This window comes from Brassica napus, chromosome C2 (assembly GCF_020379485.1).
Source record: "Brassica napus cultivar Da-Ae chromosome C2, Da-Ae, whole genome shotgun sequence".
Taxonomy (NCBI): Eukaryota; Viridiplantae; Streptophyta; class Magnoliopsida; order Brassicales; family Brassicaceae; genus Brassica; species Brassica napus.
The window spans coordinates 18,423,614-18,432,441 of NC_063445.1; the positions used below are offsets into that span (position 1 = coordinate 18,423,614).

The 8,828-nt window shown below is 25.9% G+C and overlaps 1 long non-coding RNA gene across 1 annotated transcript; it reads right to left on the reverse strand.

The window, feature by feature from the left end:
* Positions 1-1,121: 1,121 nt before the first annotated feature.
* Positions 1,122-3,545, reverse strand: LOC125581983. Its single transcript, XR_007319810.1, has 3 exons — positions 2,991-3,545; positions 2,725-2,850; positions 1,122-2,641 (listed from the first exon to the last, which is right to left on the reverse strand). It is a non-coding gene; the product is annotated as an uncharacterized LOC125581983 (long non-coding RNA).
* Positions 3,546-8,828: the final 5,283 nt, after the last annotated feature.

Here is an 8,828-nt window from a genome sequence, read left to right on the forward strand (position 1 = left end):
TAATAAGTTACAAATGATCATAAAATTGTATTAATATGAACTTTTATTTAATATTATAAGAAGATACACATTATTTTAAAACCATATGAGTAAAAAATATCATTTAATAATAAAACATATATATTTATATATATATATATATATAGATTATACTATATACCATAAGATTACATAAATATTTTAATATTAAAACTTTCAATGAATTTTCAAAAACATTTATAAATTATAAACTTATTAAAGATTTCACATTGAAATTTTTGTTATTGATTATTTAAATATTCAGTTATAAAATGATATGAATGATCATAGAACTGTATGATTATAAATTCTCATTTAATAAATGACTATATAAAATATACTATTCTTAGAAAAATAGGTTGGTCCATCTTGACTTACATTATATTTTTTATTAAACTAACTATCTAATTGATAAATAATCTACCAAAATTTTTTTTGCACTTTCTTTAATTAGAAGCTACGAAATTACCTAATATGATTAACGTATATATGAAAATTAATTATTATGAATAATAAATATTTGATAACAATTTTTGTGTCTTAGTTCTTTTTTTAATTTTATATTATTGAAAGATATTAAAAAATCACATTAAATATATAATAAAAACATTTATATTTTTTCTTATATGTTATATTTGAATTTTTCAAAATGTCTATATATTATTAGAAATTTGAATATTCCCACTCTGAAAATTTTGTGATCAATAGATTATTTTTTTGTTATAATAAGTTACAAATGATCATAAAATATAACGCATATGAATTTTTATTTAATAAATATTCAAACTAAATAATATATATATATATAAACACTAATGATTTAAACCAACAAGATTGGCTGATCAATTTAGTCGTCCAGTTGAAATCTTTCAAAAGTATGTGAAAGACTAAAGTCAAAGTAAATATTGATTTAAAATAGTAGTTATATTTTACTAACCAAATACCGAAAAAAACCGAACCGAACCGAAACTAACCCGATATCCGGGTTGAACACCCGTAATCCAAATGAAGCCAAACTATTGTTTCATTCTCCAAAATATAATAAAAATAATAACTTAATCCCGCGCAAGGCGCGGGTCTTATCCTAGTTTACTATTAAAACATGAACTATGGGGTTGATTGGGAAGTGCTTTAAAAGTGTTGTAGATTTCTATAGAGTTTGTTGATTTTAAAAGTTGAGAGATTTATTGATTTTAGTGGGACTTAGATTTCTATAGAGTTTGTTGATTTTAAAAGTTGAGAAATTTGTTAAATTTGGAAAGAGTTGTACTAGAGAATTTTTTATATTGTGAAAATCAATGAAAATAAATTAATGTCATGATTTTAAGAATTCAAGGGAAACATGTAGTATTCTCAAAATCTTGTTTTGTGAGTTAAAATGTTAAGAATTCAACTCCCAATAACACTTACTTTAATAGATTTGTAGAATCATTAAAATCCAAACTTTTTGAATAACAAATGATTTTGTATAGATTTATAGAATCATCAAACCAATAAAACTAGATTTTAATGAGAATGTGAGAATATGAGTCTGTAAAGTTGTTGACAAAAAAAATGAGAATGTGAGAATCTATATACCAATAACACTAAACTTGAAAATTCTAAGACTCATTATTAATCCAATTTCCACTAGGACCCCCTAAATCTTTACCAATCATGCTTTGAAAAGATTTTCTAAAGCTACAGATTTTTCTTTCCTTTTTGTTTATTGGAGAAATTGCCAAAACGGAAAAAAAAAACAATATAGTTGTCCTTATGGTATAAAACCATTTTTATCCATTTTTTTCTCTCTTTTACCCTTTCATTTCTGAAAATTAATAAAATAATTATTTTTATAAATTCAAAAAAATATTAAAAATATAAAAAATTAATAAAACACCTACATACATAAACACATATTTTTTTTTGGTTGAAAAAATTGATAAATAAAATTTTAAAATTACGTTCTACTAAAAGTAGAATTCGTCTTCTACAGAAAATGGGTAAGTAGAAAACGAATTCCAGAACAAACAAGTTCATCTACTTTTTTTAGAAAAAACAATCTACTTGTGATTAAAATTCTAAATATGAGGAATGCAAATTCTATTAATTGTAAAGATTTCTACTTTTATCTTGAATACAGTTTCTACTTTTATGAAGTATTCTAAAATTTCGGGTATGCGAAATCTAAACTTAACACAAACGTCTACAAGAAGTAGAAATTGTATTCATGATTTTTATTATGATTCTACACGGTGCAGAAGGTGTCTTCTACGGATTAAAAAACTGGTTTTACGAAAATTAAGGAAGTTTCAGTTAAAAAAACTGGTTTTCCGAAAATTAAGGAAGTTCCAGTTAAACTGCAAACCAACTAGAGATAGAGATGCAACGGCATCTCTAACGTTCATTCTACTTAACCTGAACAGTCCATGCCTAAGTCTGGATAAGTGTCATCGCCAATAGAAACGTAGCGCCGATGGTGGCTGTCCCTGTCCACGGGTTACCGAAATACACACGCTTGAGGACTTGTTGACTTCACCCGCTATATCATAATAGTAAGAACCAGGATCTAGGATGACTGTCACGAGCTTGTTCACCATCTGCGCAACGTTAGCGGGTTGCCAAATCCAACTTTTTAGTATTCCTTTCAAACCAGAAACCACCACAAATCATTCAATGCACACGTTTTATATGTATACTGATATAAAATAAGGAGAAATGAGTTACCTTTCTCGAGAAGCAAGTCAACGTCTTTATCAGTGTCAATGGAATAAGGCGTAGCTACAGACGTGGTTGTGTTTAGGGTAATGGCACTGCTCAAGAGCTATTATGTTTCTCAGTTTTATCTCACGGCTGTCATGCAAAGAAGAAAGAGATAGTTTAGACATAACACAAAATCATATAGGATCTGAACAAATCAATCGAAGAAATATCAAAACCGAAAACAAAAAAAAACTAAAGAGAAACTGGAAGGAAATAGTTTCGAGTTTTACCTTGCTTCTAGGGATGTTGGAGAAAGAGAGAGGCATAGATACAGAGGCTGAGAGGCGGAGAGGCGTAGCGACTGAGAGAAAGGGACAGACGAAGAGGTCACACCGGAAGGGAAGGGAAGCTCGATTTCACCGGCGAAGACACATAATCGTGTCTTGTTCCTCTCGTCAGAGAGAAAGAGAGGGTAGAAACCAACTGTAATTAGTTTACAGGATATTTTTGGTCCGTGTCCTGTGTTCTTTTTTTTTTATTGTTTTTACATTTTTTTTCTTTCTAAAACATTATTCGCCTCATTTTTTTTATCTCTTTTCGTTAAACTTTTTAAAAATGATTTTAATTTGTGTTTAATTCGATTAAGGAAATGTTAGTTTTGGTATTATGAAAAATATTATATTATAGGGACAACTTAGTGATGGTTTTATACTATAGGGACAACTATGTTGTTTTTTTGTTCCGTTTTGGCAATTTTCCCTTGTTTATTTAACAATAAATCTAGAGCACTTGTTTTTCGCTTTAGAAAATTTATATGTAAATCATTAAATCTTTTCAAACCTACTTCTAAGGAGGTGTTATTGGTTAATATATTTTGATTGATTTAGATATCCATATAGTATTTATAAATCCAAGTAAAATATGCAAATCCGGAGGTTTTTCCTCGAATTTAAGTCTTTGTATTTTAACTAAAAAATCCAAACAAATCCATTCAAATCCATTATAAAATCAAATATATTAGTAAATCCGTACGATTGAATAACAGTTGATTGGATACAGAATTTATGAATCATTAAACCAATAACACATGATTATAATACAGATTTGAAAATCATAGAACCAATAACACTAGATTTAGTTCAGATTTTTAAATCCATTAAAATACAACAACCACTAACCCCTACTAAAATTCTACAACAAAATTATTTACAGCCACAGCAAAAAAAATCTACATTTTTATTTCTACAACAAAAAGTATAAGGGGAATTTTCATGTTTACCACTTTCTTGGTACCATTGTTCATGTTTACCTCCACTAAAGAGACATTTTCAAAAATATATTATTCATTAAGTGTCAAAAGACTCTTATACCCTTATTATATATATATATAATAAATAATTATTTAAATAAATAAAAAATAAATAAAATAAAATAAATAAAAAAATTTGATGTTTTCGAATTATACTTTGTCAAATTCGAACATTTTCATAATTTTTTTGAATTTGTCTTTCGATTTTTTTTTCAAAGTTTCTTTTCGAAATTTTTTTTAACTATTTTCAATTTTTTAAATATTTTTAAGTATTTATTTATATATTTATTAGAATCATAAATTTCACATTTCAAAAACTCTACCCCATCATTCAACTCTAAACCCTAAGTCTAAATTAGTTAAGTTTAAAGGTTATAAAGTCTTTTCCCTTCATGAAATGTGAAGGCAAAAATAATTAGTGTAAACATGAAAAATGGTATCATAAATGTGGTATTTTTGGCAATTTCTCAAATATAAAGCTATAGCTACTTCCAATCATCCCCAATATTTAGACATAACTTTGATTTACCGTGTGATATAATTAAATTTAGACTTTCAAATTAACTGTATACCAAGATATGTCTTCTAACAACATAATTATTCAACTAATTTAAATAAATATTAAATATTTTTAAAATAAAATAACTAAAAAGATATTCATACCAATTTTCTAAGATTTCAATCTAATAAAAGATATTCATACCAATTTTCTAAGATTTCAATCTAATAAACTTTGATTTACCGTGTGATGTTTGTAAAGTCTTTTTAAAAAAAAATAAATAATAAGACTTTACAAACATCTATATAATTAAATAATTTTGTAATTGTTATTAAATAATTATTATAAATTGATATTAATTTAATTTTGACTTAGAAACTTTATAATATTATATATATAATTTATATACTGTTAGATATTAAATTAAATAATAAATATAGGCAAATAATTTAACATGTTAATTAGTATGTAAATTATAAAATTAAATAAAAGTACATATACATACACAAAAAAATTCCTAGATTTTATAGTATAATTTAATTTATAAAAATCTTAAAGATTAAATATTAAGCAAATGATAATTAATTATAATTCATAAAAGTATTCTTTATAAACCATGTATTAAAATTTACATACAGATAGTTTTACGTAATAAAAATAATATATTAAAACTCGTCAATATTTATATTATTTATAATATAATGGAACAAATTACGGTTGATATTTTTACGATTACAGACTTTTACGTTTAATTTCATCAGTTATGCAATATATCAATCAATTGCGAGAAATTTTTAACAACACACTTTAAATATTTATATTAATATTATATTAAAAAATCTGATAATGTAAGACATGTTAAGCAATGTATTACTCCGTTTCAGTTTTAGTTTGTTAAAAATAATCTAAAACAAATGAGAGGCACACCAAATAATTGAATTATCCTATTTTGATTATTATATAATTATATTTATATAAAATGTTAATTGGATTAAAAATATTAAAAACACAAATAAAATTTATGTGAACAAACTTGAGTCAGGCATTGTTGTATCCAATCAACTATGTAGCATTAAGTGTGTTTTTGATGAGATTGACCTGATTATCCCAAAAGGGGTAATGGAAAACGAAATGTTTTGTTAGAATGTATTTTATACTTTTGGTTAGAAAACTATCTTGTAGCAAAAAATGATCTAAAGTGTAATGAAAATGTAAAAGTGTCATATAGTGTAAATCAGAAATATAGGGAGGAAAGTTATAAACAAAATTCCTTAAATTACAAAACGACAACGTACTTTAATATACATAACAAACGGGATTGTCATTGTTTTAAGCGTGCACCATCTCTATATGTCGATTTGAAATGGACCGTCCAGAAGAACAATTTTACTTTAGAAACTGCAATTTTGGGTGACATGCACCAATCTTTAGGATAACTAGAGCTATTCACCGCGCTTCGCGCGGTTTATATTTTCTAATTATATAAAATTTGAAAAATACTCTTATATGACATTTATTTGAAAAGAACTCCTTTTTTTTTGAAAAATCACGTTTACATTTATGTAAATTGATTAAGCTATACAATGTGACGTTTTATTAATTTTCTTTTTAAAACAATACTGTTAATATATACACAATATCTTACTAATATATATCTTACTTAAAAATAAATAAAAACATGGAGCATTTCTGTTTTTCGGAGCTTTTACTTGTTCTCTATTTTCTCAGTTCGTCTCTTTCCTCTAATTTTTTTCCTGCTTATTTTCTTTTTAACTAAATAAAATCAAAGCTAGTTGCAGATGTCACCAACTCCTAAGCTTTAAACTAACCCGATAAAAAATAATCAGTATGAAGGCTAGCAAAAACAATAAGAAGTTGCATCACAGAAAATAAACTCAAAATCTAAACTCTAATTTGAATATAACAAAATTTAGTTTATATGATATTGACTTAAGATAGAAGGCTAGATAGATTGTATGCTATGTATAGATTGTATGCTATGTATGAGGATATGCATTATGATTGCAAAGTACGTAAGTTCTCTGTTTATATAAATTTAATATTTTTTTAGGAATATGGATTTTAAATTTTTTTATAAATTTTTTTTATTATTCACTTGAATAATTAACATGTATCTATCTTAAATATGTTTATCTCAAAACATAATGAACTTAGATTTAAATTTATTTTTTAATTTGTTAGTTTGAAATCAAATCAGGATAAAAAATATATATTTTCAGATAGAAGAAGTGTAGTTTTCAAAAAGCAAAAAATAAAGAAAAATTATATTTCAAATTTAAAATCATAAATATATCATTTTAAAAACTTCCCCTTTACTATTAGGTGAGTTGTTTTGTTTGAGTTTGTATTTTGATAAGTATTTATTGGTTAAATAATTTTCAATATTAGTTGCTTTATTTTTTTTTTAATAAACTTGGAGTAAACTTGTTCATTATCTTATTTATACCACAAATTCTTTTTTTTTGTGTGATAATTACACAAAATTGAAATATGAGCAGCATAACTAACACACTAAATGCAAGGGATTAGTTCCCTTAGTTTAATGTCATTTTTCATCTCAGTCGTTAATTTTGTTGATATCTTGCATGATATGATATTGTACATTCTTTTGTAATTTTTTGTTAGTTCTCATTTGAAGCTTTGAGCAATTTGTACATAGTTGTTATAACAAACTCTTGGTAGTTGTGTTGCGGCGAGTATTAATTTTTAATTTTATTTAAATTAATTTAAAACATATCACATATGATTAATATGAAGTCTTAATCTTTATATATATATTAGGATTAATGTTCTTCAATAATTTTATAAAAATACTTCTTTCATCCTATATAATTAGTCCCACAAATGTGTACTTACAATAAAATTTAATTTATTAAACCTTCATTTTCATTGCATGTTTTTAGTCTTTGTACTTAGGTGTAGCCTCCGTCTTACTTCATTTTTTTCTCGATTTAGAAGTTTATCTTTGTATAATGTAAAATTTGCCAATTATATTTCAATCTTTTTCTATATGTTTAATTATATTCAGTTTTTAGTTTTCGTTGTCTTCAATTCTTTTCATATTTATATTTTTACATTTTTTTGGATATTTATATTGACTTTGATTCTATATGTTTAAGACATCATCTTTTTGGATATTTGAAATTTTACGTTATTTCCAAAATTTGTCTAAATTTTAATTTTATTTATAGAAGTTTTATTTTAAACAATTAATTTAGATATATATATTTAATATATTAATTTCTCACAATTTTGGAGTTTTAACCTGTTAGATAATTCTTATGCTTAGTTTCCAAACATATGTCTAAATATCTATTTTTAGGAAAGGCTGAGAAATTTATTAATTTTTTTCCTATATACTTTTTCTCAACTGTGAAAAGAGAAGAACTGTTATCTTGAGATCAATAATCATAAAAATGTTGATTTTATTATTTTAGCATTAGGACTAACAACATATGTGTAATCCCAAATTTCTTTTGCTTATGAAAATAATCAAACATTGACAACGTCGTAGCAGTGGGGAGCTAAGAGGGATCAACACTGAGCCAAGCTTCCCAAGTATCATCGTCCCTAGTAAAGATATCATCTAATCCTACAATGACAACTTAGTACAGTATTACTATCTATCTAATCATTCAGCTGAAAAGAATATTACAGTTTTTTTTACAAATAACTCACTTATACAGTTATACCTGGAACCTGCAAAAATCCAAGAGGGTTGAAACCTCCTTCGGCGCCAGACGTGTGTGAAAAACAATCCAAACGAAACTGATCTATTGTGTTATCATCACCCATACAGGTGTTCTCAACAACATAGCTTAGGTTATATGTGAATCTTAAAATCGAAAAACTCAATACGGTAAAAAGCAACAGGTGGATACTTTTTTAATAGTTCTTCTAGTAAAATTTGGATCATTAGTCGATACTCTAGTGGAAGACTTCTAACCTTGTTACGAAATGAAATCTCCAACTGTTTAATGTTACTGGCCTCTAAGCACAGACCAACTATCTCTATTCCAGTTCACGGGAAACAATACCTCCTCACCAAGTTCAACATGTCAGAAACATAGATTGGATATAAGGACTTTAAAGGTTCAACATGTGAACATTTACACGCAAATTTAACACTGCAAAGAACGATGGTACCTCATATAGACGACTCTAAACAGGTACACCAGCTATCTCCTTTTGAAGTTCATATAGAGTAGAAGACACAAAAGCTTCTGAAGGAGTTTCAATTGACTGCTTATTTGAGTTATTTTTAAGGAATAAAAGCAAACCTGGTGATCGGCGGTGGGG